This window comes from Ahaetulla prasina, chromosome 4 (assembly GCF_028640845.1).
Source record: "Ahaetulla prasina isolate Xishuangbanna chromosome 4, ASM2864084v1, whole genome shotgun sequence".
NCBI lineage: Eukaryota > Metazoa > Chordata > Lepidosauria > Squamata > Colubridae > Ahaetulla > Ahaetulla prasina.
Window position 1 is genome coordinate 145,581,868 of NC_080542.1, and position 18,043 is coordinate 145,599,910.

Below are 18,043 nucleotides of genomic sequence, written 5' to 3' on the forward strand. Positions count from 1 at the left end.
AATGTGTTTTGGGACCCCACAAAAAGGTGTGTTGGACATGTTTGCTATCATCAAACATATCCAACACACCTTCCTCCTCCTAGTTTTTACCACAACAACAGCCTTGTGAGGTGGGCTGGGCTGAAAAAAGAGTCGAAGACCAAAAGGCATCCTTCTTGCTTTTCATGGTTTAAGGCAGAACTTGAACTCAGGATCAAGTTCTTGTTCAAAACAAGGTGCCTGATTCTTTTAGAGACCCCTCCTGTTCGATTTGCTCCTCGGTTTTCTGCTTTCTTTCTTCAGCTTTACTCCCCACGCGGCTAGTCCTCAACGTCCCGTCTCCTCTTGCGCGGCTCCGCCTCCGAAGAACCACCGAAGGGTTCGGTTGAAAGAAGCTCTCGGAGGAGGCCACGCCTCTCGCCTCTCCCCATTGGCTCTGGCGCGGCGGCCCCGCCAAGTGATTGGCTGCGGGCTCCGCCCAGCGCCTGCCCCTCCCTCTCGCCCCCCCACCCGCCCCTCAGGAGGAGGGAGGGAGAAGAGAAAACCTGGGGAATTTTTCTGCAGGACGCGCCGGATTGGGATCACACTCGCTCCGGTGGCTGGCCAGGTTCTCACGACTCTGTTTCGGATGCGGATCTTTTTTCCTTTCTTCCACTGTATCCAGATTAGAGCTTTTTCCAAAGGACGAAGCCAGCCCAGCCTGGCAGTAGCATCCTCCCCATTATAATATTTTTTCCCCCCTTTTTTAAAACCCCCGGGCTCTCTTCCTTCGCACCACATCCTTCTGTAATGCATTCCCGGATGGGAGAAAATCGGCTAGGGGCTTGGGACAGCTCCCTAGCCCACCTTTCAAGGCGCTAGGCAGCATTGAGGACAGAAGAGCGGGCTGACCCTTCGGTTTTTCCATTATTCCTATTATTGTTTCAAGAGAAAGGGAAATAGCTTTATCCTCCCGTGGACTTCTGCACCCAAAACCCTTGGTTTCTCCCCCATCACCCACCACCCCTCCATTCGCTCCTGCCTCGATCGGGTCTTTAGCGCAAGCCTCCCTTTTGGGCTAAAAAAAACAAACAAAAAAAAAGATTTTTCGGGTTTTTTTTTTCTTTCTTCTTTCTTTTCGGAAAACAGACACCCCCCCCCCCCGTCACCCCGCCTTACCAGATCGACTTTGGCCCCCCACCGATTTCACCTTCCTGAAGGTTGAAGCCGGCGGCCGGATCGCGCGTGGCGCGGCCAGGAGGATCTTCCGGACTGCAATGGTAAGCCCCCCTCCCCATCTTTAAATGCCCCTCTCCCCGGCCTCCCCTTAATCCGTCGCTTCTGCCACGCTAAGTGCAGGGGGAGCCCTGGACTCGGGTGGAGGCGATCCGAAGAAAACGGGGTGTGACACAATTTGGATAGGGAACAAAAGAGGGTAGCTGAAAAAGAGAGACCCGGTGGGGTGGTCGGGGTGGTCGCAGGTCTCCAGGCGGTGCAGCGGGACTTTGACATGAAGCCGGCGGGGGTTTCTTCGGTGGCGTGGAATTCTTCCGCGGGGATTGCCCGCCCGCGGGAGCGGCGCAAGGTTCACCTTTCCGCAGCGCGAAGGAAACCGTCTGAGATCCCTCTCTCTCCTTCCCTTTTCCTCTCTCTCCATCGTTCTCTCCCTCCATCATTCTCTCCCTTTCCCCTTTCTCGCTCAAGCTCTCTGACCTCTACCTCTCTCTCTCTCTCTCTCTTCTATCTATTTTCTTCTGTCCATTCTCTCTCTCCTCCCCTCTCTTCTCTCTATCCATTCTCTCTCTTTCTCCTTTTTCAACTGCCTTCATCATTCTCCCCCTTCTGATCCATCTATATAATTCTCTCTCCCATCCATCCATCTATCTATCATCTATCTATCCTCTACCTCTCTCTTCTATCTATCCATCCATCCATTTTTCTATCCTCTACACCTTCTCCTCTTCTCTCTATCCATTATCTCTCTCCTTCTGTCCTCCAGCCTTCTCTCTCTCTGTAGCTCTGTCTACTTCTATCGGAGGAGAAATGGGTGGAAAGAGGGGGGGGGACAAAGAGGGGGGGGAGCCCAGCTGGATTTGCACGACCCATCGTGTGTTGGTATGTATCTCACGTCTGCTTTCTGCTCGGCATAGCTGGTGAATAGTCCCTTGCACCCACCCATCCGCCGAGCCCCCTTCCTCACACCGATTCTCCACAAAAACCATTCAGCCGAGACCGGCAGACTCACAACTCAGGGTGTGTGTATGTGAGTGGTTATGTGAAGCGGGTTGTGGTCCAGACCAGGTCAAATGAAGAGAAGGGATTCTCTGCTAGATTAAACTGGCAGAGTCCTGTCACCTTCTGTGTCTTATTGGCCGCTTTCACACAACACTCCGGTCTCCCGGTTGCTGAATTAACCTGCAGGAGGCACTAAGATATAAACCAGTTTCTTGTCACTGCTGGCCAGAAACAAAACATGTTGACGGGGAGCTCAGGCTATTAGCAAAGATTATTTTGCAAGCAATTACCTAACCTGATTAATAAGCCTTGCCAGGTTGTGTGAATTATGCATTCAAGCTTAATAACAATGGTTTATATACTGTTTGGACACCAGATGTGAGACAGATGGAACCATCATCTTGAATTAACCTAGTTTAGCGTTTTCTGTATGCGCATGTTTGTTCCTTTGGATTTAAGGAGTTCTCAAGGTGACAAACCACACAAATAAAATCAAATTTTAATTGCAACGATAGACCAGCCCAGCAAGAATGGAATGCAACCAGTTAGTAATGTTAAAAGCTAAAAAAGATACAACATACAGAAAGTTTAAAGTACAAACTCTAGAGAAGAACCTGTAACAAAGGGATACCTGAATATTTTTAAAAAGCAAAAAACAAAACAAAACCATGAGGCTTACAGCAATAAGGAGGAAGCAATGAAAAGAGGGCTTACAAAGCAGAAATAAAATAAATGAACAATAAAATGAAAACGAAAACGATGAGAATGTATCCGTATGATAACAAACACAGGTAGTCCTCGACTTATGACAATTCCTTTAGTGACCGAAGTTACAACGGCACTGATAAAAGTGACTTTGGAAAAGTGTCTGATGTGAAATGATTTCATATTTGCAACCGTTAACACCTCTCCCATGGTTTCGTCATCAAAATTCAGAGTCAGCTTGTCAACTGACTCGTATTTATGACGGTTGCAGTGTCCCGGGGTCATGTGACCCCCTCTTTTGTGAACTTATGACCAGCATAGTCAATGAGAAAGCCAGATTCGCTTAGCAACCGTGTTACTCACTTAACAACTGCACTGATTAGTTTAACAACCGTGGCAAGAAAGGTGGTAAAACAATTCAAAACTCACTTTAACAAATGTCTCGCTTAGCGACGGAAATGTTGGGCTCAGTTACGGTTGTAAGTTGAGAACGGCCTGTATATGGTTCCCTAAATCGATCCTGATAGGAAAACAAAATCAAACACTTTTCCATACACAGCTGAACCCCTGGAATGCCAAGAAGTAAAAATTAAAATTAAACATATAAGGGACACTGGGATACACCAGAAATTTTATTTCTTGATGTTCAGGGCGACGTTGAAAAATCAGAGAGTTGAAATAAAGTGATTTTTTTTCAACGTCGTCCTGAACATGTAAAATGAAAGAGGCCATTTTACACTTTTATCTCCCTCTTTTAACCGATTTAGTCAAAAATGGAGCATTCATCCCCTCCCCACTATCTTCTGTTTTCTGTGAGCAACTGGACTTATTTGTGGTGTTTGCCCGGGAAAATAGAGGTTCCTCTAGTGTTGCTGCTAAAAATATACAGTGCAGAGAAGGATTTGAGTCTTTGTGGTGAGCTTAAAGTTGCTTTGATTTGCACCCGTGCCTGAATGCTTAAATGCAGGGGTATCCTCACCTCTGGACCAGGAGAGAGTGGCTTAATACAGGGAGTCCTCGACTTATGACCACAACGGAGCCCAAAATTTCCATTGTTAAGTGAGTTTGTCCCATTTTACGACCTTCCTTGCCATCGTTGTTAAGTGAATCACTGTAGTTGTTACATTAGTAACACCGTTGTTGAATGAACCTGGCTTCCTCCATTGACTTTGCTTGTTGGAAGGTCGCAAAAGGGGAATCATTCCCCCTCCCGGAATGCTGCATCTGTCATAAACTGGGAAAATCCATCATTAAGCAACCAGTCGTAAATCGAGGACTACCTGTAGATGCCTATATCAGTAGTTCTCGACTTACAGCCCCAACTGAGTCCACAATTTCAGTTGTTATTTCAGGTGTTAAATGAACTTTCCCGTTTTACGACTTTTCCCCCCACAGTCGTTAAGTGAATCACTGCAGTTGTTAGTAACACAGTTTTTAAGTGAGGCTGGCTTCTCCCATTGACTTTGCTTGTCAGAAGGTCTCAAAAGGGGATCACGTGACCTCGGGATACTGCAACCGTCATAAATACGAGTCAGTTTCCAACCGCCCGAATTTTGATTAGGTGCCCATGGGGATGCTGCGACGGTCGTAGATATGAAAAACGGTCGCAAGTCGCTATTTTCAGGGCCATTGTAACTTCAAACAGTCACTAAATGAACTGACCAGTTGAGGATTACCCGTGCAACAATTTTTAAAAATAAAAATGAAAGAAACAGTTTAGGTGTCATATGCTGGCATATGGTTTGCAAAAAAGAGGGAAATTAAATTTTGACTTGCATCATAAGGAGGGAGGGATTTAAAATGAATTCCCTTTCTTCTTTTTGATCCTATTTTTCCTTTAAATTGGCACGTACAGATAATCCTCAATTTACAACTGCAGTTAAACCCCGAATTTCCTTTGCTAATGGTTAAATTAGTTTCGCTCCATTTTACGAGGCTTCTGGTCAGTCGGTACACGAATCACTGCCGTTGTTAAGTTAGTCAAAGGGTCGTTGAGTGAATCCGGCTTCCCCACTGTCTTTGCTCGTCAGAAGGTCAAAAGAGGGGATCATGTGACCAAGGGACGCTGTAACCGCCATAAATGTGAATCAATTGTCAAGCGTCCAAATTTCGCTCACGTACGTGCAAAATGAAAAACGGCCTTTTTTCAGGACCCTTGTAACTTGTAACAGTCTCTAAATGACTGGTTGTAAAACGAGGACTATCTCTAGTGCAATTGCTAATCCTGTTTCTCCCCCCAGCGAGGTAGGCTAAAACTAGAATAGAAAACTTGTGCCTCCTTGCTAGTATTTTTTGCCCTCCATATCACACTTTCTTCTCTACAAAGGTGGACTCTCATCGGTCACTTGAACCGGACATTTGTGTGTTACAAGTGCAAGGGTACAAACAAGCTTCCACGATAAAACATGGTTTTCTCCTTTTAAGGGAAAAAAACACATTTATTTTTTTACCCATTTAATTACTCATTGTGTATGCTCGCTTTTCTTTTGAAACCTGTGCTCGGAGACCTAAGAGTAATATTTTTTTTTTTTAAAAAAAAGACTGAACATTGAAATTAAAACATTCCCCTGGTTCGTTGTGTACACGGAGACTTACAAAAAGCTCTTGGCTGAAGTTAATCCTTGACTTACGGACAAAACCGAGCTCAAAATTTTCGTGGCTGAACAACACTGGTTTTTTTTTTAAGTGAGTTTAGCCCCATCTGACGACCTTCCTCGCCCCATCTGATAAGTGACTCATGGAAGTTGTCAAGTCAGTCACAGGTTTGTTAAGTGAATCTGGTTTCCCCGTTGACATTGCTTGTCAGAAGGTCGCAAAATGGGGATCGCGTAACCCCGGGATGCTGCAGCCGGCATAACTGTGAGTCAGTTACCAAGCATCCGAATTTTGATCACCTGAGCCAGGGGTGAAATCTACTTACCTTCCCTAGCGGTTTGGAAGTGCACATGCTGTGCACGTCACGTGCAATTTTGGACCCTCTGTGCGTGCGCAAAACCTTCTACACATGCGGAGAGGATAAAAAAACAGGTTATTTTTCTGGTTAAAACCAGGAAATAACGACATTCGGGTCGGTGGGCGGAGCCTCGGCTGCTGGCGCCATTGGTTCTCCAAACCACCTGCTACTGTTGCTACCGGTTTGCCCAAACCGGTGCGAACCGGTAGCATTTCACCCCTGATGTGACCATGCGAATGCTGTTGTAAATCAAGGACTACCTGTATAACAGGGGTCTCCAACCTTGGCAACTTTAAGTCTGGCGGACTTCAACTCCCAGAATTCCCCAGCCAACGAAGCTGAGAGTTGAAGTCTGCCAGGCTTAAAGTTGCCAAGGTTGGAGACCCCTGCCGTATAAAATCTCCTGCCTTGAGCAGTGGGTTGGACTAGAGGACCTCTGAGGTCCATTCCAACACTGTGTTTCTATGTTCTATAAGTCCTGGAAGCCAAGCTGATATCATTTTTACAGTCTTCTGTTAACCGACTGAACCAGCAAAGGCTTCGGTGTTGCATCCTACCGTGTTTTTTTGGCTCGGAAATCTTAAGCATCTCTGAAAAATGGTGAGGAGAAAAATCTCTCGGTGTAACAGATACCCCTTGACTTACAACGGTTCACTTAGTGACTATTTGAAGTCACAAGGGCACTGAAAAAAAGCGATTTCTCTTTCTCCCCCGCCCCCCAGTGTCGCTGTTTCATCTATGCAGGAACTCTGTAAGAGAGGCCAAACGGAGAGATAATAATAATAATAATAATAATGCCCAATTTAATAGCCGAGCGGGGATTTGAATCTGGAGCCGATATTGTCGCTGCCAAAAGGACAAAGCAAAACATTTTTTAAATAGCCACTTTTCTTAAATACAGATATAGTCTTCAAGTAATGACGGCAATCGAACCCAAAATTTCTGTTGTTAGGGAAACATTTGCTCAGCAAGTTTTGCTCCATTTCTCACCACAGTTGTTAAGTGGGTTACTGCAGCTGATAAGTTAGTAACCAGGTTGCTAAGTGAACCTGGCTTCCCCTTTTTTGACTTTGCTTGTCAGAAGGTCGCAAAAGGGGATCACATGACCTTGGGACACGGCAACCGTCGTAAGTGGGAACCAGTTGCCAAGCATCCAAATTTTGATCATGGGGATGGCTGCAAAGGTCGTAACCGTGAAAAACAGTCATAAGTCACATTTTTTCCAATGCCGTTGTTAACTTTGAACACTCACTAAATGAACTGTTACAAGTCGAGGACTCCCTGAAGCCTTTAGAAGTGTGACAAGATGGCATGTTTCTTAAGGTCTAGCTAGCTTTCAAATTTGATGCATGGGCTTCAATTCCCAGAATTCCCCAGCCAGCTTTTTACACAAGTTTTACATGTGATAAATTATAGAGATAGTTAGTTTGGTATAGTGGTTAAAGTGCTAGCTTAGGAACCAAGTGACTTGAGTTCCAGTCCTGCCTTAGGCATGAAAGCTGGCTGGGTGACAGTGAGTTCTAGTTCTGCCTTAAGCACAAAAATTGGCTAAGGGATTTTGAGCCAATCACCAGGAGATGTGAATTCTAGTCCTGCCTTTAGCTACGAAAGCCGGCCGGGTGACTTTGGGCCAGTCCCTCTCTCTCAGTCCAACCCACCTCACAGGGTTGTTGTTGTGGGAAAATAGGAGGAGGTAGAAGTATGTTCTCGCTGCCTGGAGTTATTTCTAAAGCAATAAAGGTCGGATAAATCTAATAAAAATAAAAAATCTAATAAGTAAATCACCAGCACTTTGAATTGTACCTAAAAGCCTATTGGGATTCAACACAACTCACATATTGGTGTTGCGGTTGCTGTAACCAGGATGCAGCTCAACTTCCGGTTGTATGCCGAGTGTTCCTGGCTATCCAGGCTCAAGCTAGGATCTTTGATTTAGTGGCCTCCCCCAAACAAACCAGTATACAGTTGCCAAAATCCTGCAGAATAGCAGGCCCCAACAGTGTGGTTTTGCACAATCAGTACGTGTGTGTGTGTGTGTGTGTGTTTGCGCGCGTGTGCGTGTTTTTCCCCCTTTCGCTTCACTGTTCTGCTCTGGTTTCACAGCTAGCTCACACTTATTTTAATGATTCGTAATTGCTGTTAAATGCTGTATCAACATTTAGAAGTCTGATTTGCATTTTGGGATCTTCCCTCGGTGCTGTGTGTGTTTTCACACAAAAGTGGCTATCCTATTTTACTGAACGGAATAGAATAGGGAAACACAGAATACGGCACAGAACAGAATGGTGCAGTACAGAACGGTATGGAACAGAACAGAACAGAACAGAACTGAACTGAACTGAACAGAACTGAACAAAACTGTACAGAACAGAACAAAACCGTACAGAACAGAACAGACAGAACAGAACAAAACCGTACAGAACACAACAGAACACAGGCAACCCTCAACTTACAACTTTTCATTTAGAGACTGTTCAAAATTACAACGGCACTGAAAAAAGTGACCGATGACCTTTTTTCACTCTTACAACCATTGTATGATCCCCACGGTCACCTGCTCAAAATTCAGACACTCGGACACCGACTCATATTTATGACGGTTGCAGTGTCCCTGGGTTGTGGGATTGTCACGCAATCCCCTTTTGTGACCTTCTGGCAAAGCAAAGTCAACAGGGAAAGCCAGATTCACTTAACAACCGTCTTACTAACTTAACACCTGCGGTGATTCGCTCAGCAACCGTGGCAAGAATGGTTGCAGAATGCAGGCAAAACTCGCTTAACAACTGTCTCACTTAGCAACAGAAGTTTTTGTGCTCCATTGTGGTCGTAAGCTCAGGACTACCTGTAGCATAAAACAAGGGTCCCCAACCTTTCGGACCTCAGGGACCACTTAATTCATGATTTTAAATCCTGAGGACCACTAATATGATCTGCCTAATGACCGGTTGGGTGGGTGTGGCTAGGTGGTCATGTGATTGGGTGGGCGTGGCCAACTCAATGTCACTCACGTCGAAAGGCGTCTTGCCAGCCTCTACTCGCTACTCCTCGCCTGTCTGCCCGGGCTCCTTAGGGCCCCAACAGGAAGCAGTTGCTGGAGCTAAGTAGCCACCATGTGAAAGAGTTGGAAAAACAGCTCAGTTCAAATTGGATCTGGCCGAGAAGGAAGCTCAGCAAAAGCACCTCACTGAGGACTAGGAGCATAGGCTTTCCAAGCAGAGAGAACACCTGTGGGAGTGCAAGGCCCGGTACCAGCGCCTGAAGGCTCAGTTGGCTGAAATGGTCAGTCATTTCCAGGCCATGATGGAGTCCCACTGGAATGAGGCCCTCTGGCTCTTTGCCACCAGCAGCGCTTCCCTCCAGCCTTCGTCCAAAGCCCCCCACCAGGAGGCTAAAACAGACCCCAAGTCAGAATTTCTGCCCCCCTGCGACCCACACAAAAAGACCCCGAAGGGGGAGACTCTCTGCAGCAACACAAGCGTTCATTGCACGTATCCGTCCCAGGGGCCTTAGTTTGAGGACCCCTGATTTAGTGCAAGATAAAAAATGCAAATAATTTTTCTGCGGACCAACCACCAAAATTTTCTCACGGACCACCAGTTGGTGACCGCTGGCATAAAATAAAACAAAAGATAAAATACAACAACAACAAAAAAAACCTCCAACATCATGCGTGTTAACTTGGATGAGGTGACTGTACAGGAATGCAGCTTTGCTAGTGGGAACATGGGACATATCTTCCTTTTCCAGCAGCCGTCCAGTGGCCTTTAGGTTCCTTTTTCCATTATCCACAGCCGATAAGCAGCCAAATAGAAAAATCTGCTTAAAGACTCTGACCTGCAGCTGCAACCCAAATCTGTTTTGTGCCAGGATTTGCTGAGGACATAAGACAATCCGTTCCCATCATTTTCCATTGTTTATTAAAATAAAGAGAATTACATCTGATTTAACCCCAGTAACAACCACTCATTCAATGTCCCTTTGAAGTTATGGAGGGCACTGAAAAAAAAGCACTTAAGACTGTTTTTCACACTGAGGACCGTTTTTCAGTGTCTCCATGGTCACATTACCAAAACTCCGAGGGCTTGCAACTGATTCATATTTATGACGGCTTGCAATGTCCCAGGGTCATGCGATCCCCTTTTGCAACCTTCTGGGGAAGCCAGGTTCACTTAACTATGTGGCTTGACTGAATAATTGTGGTGATTCACTTAACAACTGCCGCAAGAAAGGTTATAAAATGGGGCGAGGCTGAAAACCGAAATTTGGGGCTCAATTACGGTCGTAAGTAGAGAACCTATATAGCTGTATGCAATTGCAGCTATCTGTGAAAAAACAGAACAAAATCCTGTCAGAAAGAAAGAAGGAGGAGACCGCTTTTTAAAAAAATAACAGTGTTTTTTTTTTTTTAAAAAAGAGGAAGATATATTTAAGCTAGAAATACAGAGATTGCATGCGTTTGTGAAATTAAATAAGTGTCTGGAGTCAGACAGGTCAAGGATTACGAAAGAACTGTCATTTGGGGGAATAATTGCAGCCTGAAGGGGTTTAATGCCCTCCACTGATGTTTTTCCAATAATGGCTGGTTAGTCAAGTTTTAAAAATTGTGGAGGGAGTGCTGCAACGTGGAAAGGCCGGTCTTGATGACCTCTGAGGTTCCCAGCCCCCTCTGCGACGGCAGGACCGTGCTTAAGCATAAATAATTAGTGTGTTTTCTGACAGAAGAAACTCGTCTTTGCTAAACTGACCCGACCATCCGTTGGAAAATACGTTTGTTTTTTAGCTTGCAAGGATTTCTTTCTGTCAGCCTCTAAAATGGTTTGCTTAAGGTGCATTTCTGCTAAAGGAACGCAATTCAGTCAGAACCGAAGAAGCTTCTTGGAGAAGAAGCGAAACGTCTTCAAGGAAAAACATAAGAAGTCCAGTTATCTCTTGAAAAAGCGCCTTTGGGACAACCATGACCTGGATGACGGAGAATCTCCATAGACATACATTTCTCCTTATTTCTGATCCACCAGCATGGCTGAATTGGGAACATAAGCTTCTGAGCATGTCCAGAGTGCCTCTCCCTGGCCAAGGGGTTATCTGGGATTTGTGGCAACCTGCCTTTTCTAAACTGTGAAGTGAGATCAACACAATTTTCAGCACAGTGGCAAAAGAAATCTGTTGTGTTGGCGGTTTGTCTGGGTTTTCCTAAGGAAAATGGCAAATGAGTTTTTGCTGCAGATAGTCCTCGACTTACGACTGCAACTGAGCCCAAAATGTTTGTTGCTAAGCGAGGCAGTTGTTCAGTGAGCGTTGCCCCGTTTTTACAACCTTTCTTGTCTCAGTTGTTAAGTGAACCACTGCAGTTCTTAAGTTAGTCATAGGGTCACTAAGTGAATCTGGCTTCCCCATTGACTTTGCTTGTCAGAAGGTTGCAAAGAGGGGACACTATGACCGTCATAAATTCAAGTCAGTCGCCAAGCGTCTGAATTTTGATCACCTGCATGCTGCAATGGTTGTCATTGTGGAAAATGGTCATAAATCACTTTTTTCAGTGCCGCACAACTTCAGACCGTCACTAAACAGACTGTTGTAAATCAAGGACTACTGTATTTCACTGGGGCTCAGCGTCAATCTGCAAATTACAGACACTTAGGGATTGCCTTTCTGCTGCCGGTGATCCTCGACTTACGTCCACAATTGGCCGCAGAATTTCCGTTGCTAATCCAGATGGTTGTTTTAGTGATTCAGGTTTGATTTCATAACGTTTTCTGCCACGGTTGATAAGCGAACCCCTGCCGTCCTTAAGTGAACCCTCATGGTCGCTAAGAGAATCTGGCTGCCCCCTCTCGGTGTTGCTTGTCTGAAGCCAGCTGGGAAGGTCACAAATTGGAATCACATGATGCTGGGGTTCTGCAACCGTCGTAAATACGAGTCAGCTATCAAGTGTGAAAATTTTTGAGAATTTAAGATTAACCAGTTGGTGTAATTGCCATAAAAGACATTATTTGGAGAACATCATGTTTTCTTCTAGGTTTTCTCCTCATTCTGATGGATAAAAACGTAAAACTGCCCCCTCCCCCCCCATGCTGACACAGAGCTCCTGGGAAATGTAGTTCACAATCCAGGTGGTCCTCACTTGAACGACCACAATGGAGCCCAAATTTCCCAGGGCTAAGCAAGGTGAGTTTTGCTCCATTTTACAACCTTTCCTGTCACCGTTGCTAAGAAGGCGACAACCGATGAGGCATCCACGTGGTCAAAATTTGGCGACTGACTCGCATTTACGACGGTTGCAGGGGCCCCCGCGGTCGTGGAATCCCCTTTTGCGATCGCCCGACCACCAAAGCCAATGAGGAAGTCAGATTCACTGTTGCTAAGCAAGACATCAGTTAAGCGAGTTTTGCCCCGTTTTACGACCTTTTCTCGCCACCATTGTTAAGTGAATCACTGCAGGGGTTAAGTTGGCCACACGCTTGTTAATCGAATCTGCCTTTCCCCATTGACTTTGCTCGTCGGAAGGCTGCGATAGGGGATCACTTGAACTCTGGACGCTCTGACTATCGTAAATACAAAGTTTGCCAAGGTTTGCCAAGTGTCTGAATTTAGATTGCATGACCATCAGGATGCTGCAAGAATTGTAAGTGTGAAAAATAGTCCTGAGTCACTTTTTTCAGTCCTGTTGTAACTTTGAACGGTCACTAAATGAACGGCTGCAAGATGGGAACTGCCTGTACGGTAAGGAGCATGGGTTGCAAACCTGGCACCTGCGCCAGGTGAGACCAAAACCTCTTTTGCCTTTAGCGACTTGAGTGGGCAGCCAGGTGTCTCTGGCGTCTTCTGAAGCCAGAGAAAAGTTAGTAAACGTGTTGGCTTTCCAAGGGGAGCTTTTACAGAAGAACCATCCATCGCAGCGGATGTGGAAAAAGTGCTGAATATAAAGAATAAAATATCTTGGCTGTGAAAATAAGGCAAAATGGATTCTTTCCTTCCCATCTTCTCCTTCTTTCCCCTTCCTTTCTTCATCTGTTTCTTTCCCTCCCTCCTTCCTGCCTTCCTGTATTCCTTTTCCTTCCTTCTGCTTCCTTCCTTCCTTTCTCTCCTTCCCGCCTGTCCTTATACTTCCTCTTTCTCCCCCTTTCCTCCCTCCGTTTCTGCCTTTCTTGTCCTGTTTCTTTTCCTTCCTTCCTTCCTTCCTTCCTTCCTTCCTTCCTCTATTTCTTTGCCTTCCTTCTGCTTCCTCCCTCCCTTCCTTTCCTCTGCTCCCCTCCTTTTTTCCTTCCTCTCTTTCTCTCCCTTCCCTCCCTCCCCCTCTTCCTCTATTTTCCTTCTTTCTTTTCTTCCTTCCTCTTTTCCTTCCTTCCTTTCTTCCTTTCCCTTCCTTCCTTCCTTTCTCTCCTTCCCTCCTGTCTTTTTTACTTTACTTTACTTTACACTGCTGCAATAGGACTGGGTGTTTTGTTAATATGATTTGTTGGGTTAGGGATTTTCTGTCTTCACTGTGAGTTGTATTGTGTTGGGGTGTGTGTGTGTGTATGCACTGAGGGAGCTCAACCAATCTCATTTCACATATGTTGTGCACTGACAATAAAGATCTGAACTGAATTGATTTGAATTCCTCTCTTTCCTCCCTCCCTTTCTGCCTTTCTTGTCCTATTTCTTTTCCTTCCTTTCTTCCTTCCTTCCTTCCTTCCTTCCTCCCTTCCTCTTTCTTTTCCTTCTTTCTGCTTCCTTTCTTTCTTTCCTCTGCTCCCCTCCTTTTTTTCCTTCCTCTCTTTCTCTCCCCTCCCTCCCTCTCTTTCTCTATTTTCCTTCCTTCCTCCTTTCCTTCTTTCTTCCCTTCCTTCCTTCCTTCTGCTTCCTTCCTTTCTTTCCTCTGCTCCTCTCCTTTTTTCCTTCCTCTCTTTCCCCCCCTTTCCTCCCTCTCTTTCTGCTTTTCTTGTTCTATTTCTTTTCCTTCCTCCTTTCTTTCCTTCCTTTCCTCCTTCCTTCCTTCCTTCCTCCCTCTCTCCCTCCCTCTTTCTTTTCCTTCCTTTTGCTTCCTTCCTTTCTTTCCTCTGCTCCCCTCCTTTTTTCCTTCCTCTTTTCCTCTCCCCTCTCTCCCTCCCTCTTTCTTTTCCTTCCTTTTGCTTCCTTCCTTTCTTTCCTCTGCTCCCCTCCTTTTTTCCTTCCTCTTTTCCTCTCCCCTCTCTCCCTCCCTTCCTTCCTTCCTTCCTTCCTTCCTTCCTTCCTTCCTTCCTCACTCACTCCCTCAAAGCAAGGATGCATCAGAAACGCTGACCCAGAGAAATCATCAAAGCGTATTGGCGCGCGTTCTGTTTTATGTTTCCTATTACATTTTCAGCATATGGAAGATCTGTTCTTTGTTGCCGATCTAGGCTGAACTCTGCGTTTTATGACAAATTTATATATTCTGGCACGGTAGACATATTGTCACATCAGGGAGACTGGTCTCAATTTGCCTCTTCGTATGTTTACGACTCTGCCTTTTGAACAACAAATGCTTTTTTTTTTCTCCCCCCCCCTTCTAGCGGCTATTTAAGAAAATGTTTTGCTTTGTTCTTTTGGCAGTGACAACATCAGCTCCAAGTTCAAATCCCCACTCGGCTATTAAATTGGGCAGTAGACATTTTATTATGTCTCTCTTTGGCCTCTCTTATAGACTTGCTGCATAGATGAAACGGAGGCAGGGGAAAAAAACCCAAAAAACAACAACCCAGCCCCAAGAAGGAGGAATTTTAAGCTTTGGGAAACTTGTCTCAAAAGCTCTTTTCTGCCTTTTTCATGACAGTCGCTTCAGAATTGCGGACAAAAGCTTTGTGCGCCCCCCCCCCCTCCTCCTCCCATGCAAGACCAGTAAAATGTTGAGATCTTTGCAGAGGCTTTTGATTTGATAAAGGTTGCAAGAAAACAAAAACAAAACCTCCCAAGCTGATTAATCATCAGGATCCTGGCATTTCAAACTGCATCGGTTTGCTTAGCTTGGATGCTTCTTAGCAAAATGCCTTGGTTTATTTATAACGCCTTGGTAAGGCCACACTTGGAATATCGCATCCAGTTTTGGTCGCCACGATGTAAAAAAGATGCTGAGACTCTAGAAAGAGTGCAGAGAAGAGCAACAAAGAGGATTAGGGGACTGGAGGCTAAAACATATGAAGAACGGTTGCAGGAACTGGGTATGTCTAGTTTAATAAAAAGAAAGACTAGGGGAGACATGATAGCAGTCTTCCAATATCTCAGGGGCTGCCCCAAAGAAGAGGGAGTCAAACTATTCTCCAAAGCACCTGAGGGCAGGACAAGAAGCAATGGGTGGAAACTAATCAAGGAGAGAAGCAACTTAGAACTAAGGAGAAATTTCCTGACAGTTAAACAATTAATAAGTGGAACGACTTGCCTGCAGAAGTTGTGAATGCTCCAACACTGGAAATTTTTAAGAAGATGTTGGATAACCATCTGACTGAGATGATGTAGGGTTTCCTGCCTGGGCAGAGGGTTGGACTAGAAGGCCTCCAAGGTCCCTGTTGTTATGTTATGTTATGTTAAAAGAACATAGCAAATAAATATCTTTTAAGAGATACACGAAAGCCATGTGTTTTGCACACCCATCCATGACGGCCTTATTAATTGCCTCCAAAGCCACCAACACACACACTCCAAAGGGCAAACACACAAACACACACACAAAAACACACACACACACACACACACACACGCCTGTCCCGCACCATTGTGCTGCAATTGCCTCTATTCAGGGGCTGCATCTAGCACACTCACACACACAAAAACCCAAACCCCGAGACAAACACAACCTCGTCTCCCAAGCCAAGAACATCTGTGGGAAACAGCTGATATTACAAGCTGATTTAAAAATAGAGAACCCCAGATTGGGAACGAATAGGATGAGCTGCTGGGAAAAGTCCTCTTTTGTGTTAAAACTCCAAAAAAGGAACTCCACCATTTTCGTGGATCAGTTGTGTATTTTATTTCCAGGTGGTCCCTGACTTATGACCATGGCTGAGCCCAAAATTTCGGTCGTTAAGCGAGGCGTGAGTTCTGCCCCGTTCGACGACTTTTCTGGCCATAGTTGTCAAGGGAATCACCCCAGTTGTTAATTTGGGAACCAGGCTGTTAAATGAATCTGGCTTCCCCGTTGATTTTGCTGGTCAGAAGGTTGGGACACTGTGACCGTCATAAGTATGAGTCACTAAGTTGCTAAGCATCCAAATCTTGATCATGTGACCCAGGGGGATGCTGCAACGGTTGTAAGTGTGAAAAACGGGCACAAGTCACATTTTTCAGTGCCGTTGTAACTTCGAACCGTCACTGAACAAGCCGTTGTAAGTCGAGGACTACATACATTTAGCTAATTATTTATGAAACTTATTTGCTGCACATCTCGTTTCCGATGACTCTGGGTGGCCTACAAAACAAAAGCATTAAAGCATTTAAAAAAATAAGAACATTAAAACTATCCACCATTAAAAAAAAGAAAACAGCTAAAAAAATTAACAGTTGCAATGCCAAAAAAGGATGTTTCGGTCTTCCCAAGATGATGGATAATAAATTTGGATTTAGGAATGAGCGAAGAGGCAGAAAAGTTGTGACTAGAGTACATTGTGACCAACGCAACTTGAAAGTTGTGAGTCAGCTGGCATTGCCAACCTGTAAGGCTGGGATTGGAGAGCCCCAAATTTAAGGAAACCCTCTCCCCACTCATTCAACGCCAATAGAAGTAGTTCTCGACTTATAACAGTTCCCTTAGGACCGAAAAAAGTGATTTATGACCATTTTTCACTCTTAGCGACCATTGCAGCGTTCCCAGAGTCAGGGGATTTACATTTCGATGCCTGACAACTGGCAAACATTTGTGATGATTGTGGCATCCCAGGGGCGTGGTTTTTGCGACTTTCCAACAAGCAAAGTCAATGGGGAAACCTGATTCACTTAACAACCCTGGTACTAATTTAACTGCTGTGATTCACTTAAGAAAAGTGGCAAGGGAAGTCAGAAATGGGGCAAAACTCACTGAACAAATTTCTCATTTAGTAACATAAATTTTGGGCTCAGTTGTGGCCGTAAGTCAAGGACCACCTGTAATCGCTGCCAGATGCCAACAGCCTAACGTACTTAGACTTCATGGAGTTTGAAACAGCAGGCGGTCCTTGCTTTACAACCGCAACTGAGCCCAACATCTCCTCTGCTAAACAAGACAGTTGTTAAAGTGACTTTTTGCCCCATTCTATGACCTTTCTTGCCACGTTGTTAAGTGAATCACTGTGTTGTTAAGTGAGTCATATGCTTGTTAGGAGAATCTGCCTTGTTGCTTGTCAGAAGGTCGCAAAAGGGGATCATACAAACCCAGGGCACTGCAAATGTCATAAATACGAATCGGCTGCAAGTGTCTGAATTTTGATTGCATGCGCCACAGGGGATCGGCTGCAAACTGTCATAAGTGTGAAAAACGGTTCACTTTTTTCAGTGCTGTCGTAACTTGGAACGGTCACTAAAAGAATGGTTGTAAGTCGAGGACCACCTTTATCTTCCCCTATCAGCTATCCTGAAGCCAACCAAGAGAGAGGTCATAATATAAAATGTAGTCCTTGATTTAACTGCATAAGAGCACCAGTGTGCCTACCGTTCCTGTCCTAATGTTTTCTTTGGTTGTAGTCAATTTGTGTGGTTATTTCACGCTTATACTAATATATATTGTTGTGTTTGACAAAATAAATAAAATAAAATAAAATAAATAATTCAGAGACTGCTCGGAGTTACAATTGCACTGAATAAAGAGAGTTATTACCATCTTTCACTCTTAACGACCATTGGTCAAGATGCTTGGCAATGCGACTCACATTTATGACGGTAAACGTCCTGGGGTCACATGATTTCTCCCTTTTGTGACCTTCAACGGGGAGATCTGATTCACTTAACAACCGCGCTACTAATTTAGCATCTGCAGTCATTCACTTTCTTTTTTTTTCTTTTATTGAAAAAGTTTTACAACAACAATTAATTTTTTTCCCCTCCCCTCCCCCCTCCACCACCTTCCCCCCTCCCTCCAAAATCCCCCTCCCCCCCCCGACTTCCCGGAGCAAACACAAGGTATAGTTCAATAAACAAACAGTCATACATTAAATTTTTAAAATCTAACACAATTATAATCCTTCTCTCTCACATAACCTGACTTCTTCCATTAAAATCAAAAACAAC

At 44.8% G+C, this 18,043-nt stretch overlaps 1 protein-coding gene and 1 long non-coding RNA gene across 10 annotated transcripts in view; one reads left to right on the plus strand and one right to left on the minus strand.

Moving 5' to 3' along the window:
- Positions 1-552: 552 nt before the first annotated feature.
- ADCYAP1R1 (ADCYAP receptor type I) overlaps positions 553-18,043 on the plus strand; it is a 187,799-nt gene continuing 170,308 nt past the window's right edge. For all 9 annotated transcript variants that reach the window (XM_058181027.1, XM_058181026.1, XM_058181028.1 and 6 more), the window contains exon 1: positions 553-1,238. The gene's annotated coding sequence lies outside the window, so the exon portion shown is untranslated. The remainder of the gene's footprint in view (positions 1,239-18,043) is intronic.
- LOC131197238 (uncharacterized) overlaps positions 15,900-18,043 on the minus strand; it is a 28,121-nt gene continuing 25,977 nt past the window's right edge. The window contains exon 3 of the long non-coding RNA XR_009154916.1: positions 15,900-16,253. This is a non-coding gene — a long non-coding RNA (uncharacterized LOC131197238). The remainder of the gene's footprint in view (positions 16,254-18,043) is intronic.